Source organism: Rhea americana, unplaced genomic scaffold (genome assembly GCF_003343005.1).
Source record: "Rhea americana isolate MKP2758 unplaced genomic scaffold, rheAme1 scaffold_70, whole genome shotgun sequence".
NCBI classification, from domain to species: domain Eukaryota; kingdom Metazoa; phylum Chordata; class Aves; order Rheiformes; family Rheidae; genus Rhea; species Rhea americana.
In genome coordinates, this window is record NW_028186868.1 from 1,099,997 (window position 1) to 1,101,200 (window position 1,204).

General features: G+C 42.6%; 1 protein-coding gene across 1 annotated transcript in view; it reads left to right on the forward strand.

Annotated features, from left to right (window-relative positions):
- The first annotated feature begins 262 nt into the window (after nt 1–262).
- MTERF2 (mitochondrial transcription termination factor 2) overlaps nt 263–1,204 on the forward strand; it is a 5,437-nt gene continuing 4,495 nt past the window's right edge. The window contains exon 1 of the mRNA XM_085321644.1: nt 263–1,085. The gene's annotated coding sequence lies outside the window, so the exon portion shown is untranslated. The remainder of the gene's footprint in view (nt 1,086–1,204) is intronic.

A 1,204-nucleotide genomic window follows, 5' to 3' on the forward strand; every position in this document is an offset into this window, starting at 1 on the left:
CGCGTAGCGCGGCCGTTCCCCTCGGCGGTAACGGCTGCCTGAAGGAGGTGAACGGGGCGAGATTCGTACGGAGAGGCTGCTTTGGGKTTTTTTTTCCCTTTTCTTTCTTTCTTTTCTTTCTTTTTTTATGAGTCGTTTTTTAGGCCGCTCGTGCAGCGCTTCCGAGCTTTGGCAGTCGCTGTCACCCCCGCTTCCTTTTTTAAGATAGTATTGTACTTCCTTAAGGCTTTTTTTTTTTTTTTTGGATGCGTTTCCTTTCCTAGACACAAGGGAAAGCTTTTTTTTTTTTTTTTTTCCTTTTTTTTTTCTTTTTTTTCCCCTCTCTCCATGAGGAGGGACAAGCAGTGGAGCTGGCTGCCCGGAGAGGCTGGGCAGTCTGCATCGCTGGARGTTTTTGAGAGCTGACTGGATAAAGTCTGAAGCAACTCGCTCTGAGCTCAGAGCTGAGCCTGCCTTBAGCTCTTGAGGTCCCTTCCAGCCTGAAGTATTCTGTGGTTCCTTATAGGACAGAAAGCCTTATGTTTAGTATATTTTACTTCATTTCTGCTGCGGATGAAAAAGCACGGAATCACTTTTTTCTCTAAGTGCAGCTTACTCTTACCATGCATATCTACAAACCTCCACCTATTACTGCTCCAGATTTCTCCACAAACTGCTTAAATCCTATCTCTGCTGGTCCTTTCTAGACAAGTACCTCCCCTTCTGGTTTGCCTAGGCACTAGTAGTTACATATCACGCTGTACAAACCTAAGGCCTGACTACGGTTTGATGTAATAAAAATGGTAGTGACCAGCAGGCAGTAGTAGTCATACTGTTCCCTGCCTTCAGTGAAAAGTTTCCTGAAAAGTCTAGCATGGAAGAGAGTGGGGGTTTTTGTTTGTTTTTTGTTTTTTGAGATATGAGTCTCAAAATATACCTATATTTCTCAATGATTTCTCAACGATGAACCAGCCGGCTGATGCTAGAATCCGTTTCCTACAGAAGATATACATAGGAGCCCCATTAAAAAAAATTAGAATATCAGTGTACTGTAGAGATAGGTCACTGCAAATGTGCTGAGAAGCAGGATCTCAAATAAGTTTCAGGTAGACATTTGTTCACTTCCTTACTGCTGTTGTGACACCTGGCAATAATAAGGTGCTATTGGTGGTGGCAAACATCTTCTCTGGGCTGGCTTTTTTTTTTTTTTTTTTTTTTTTTTTTT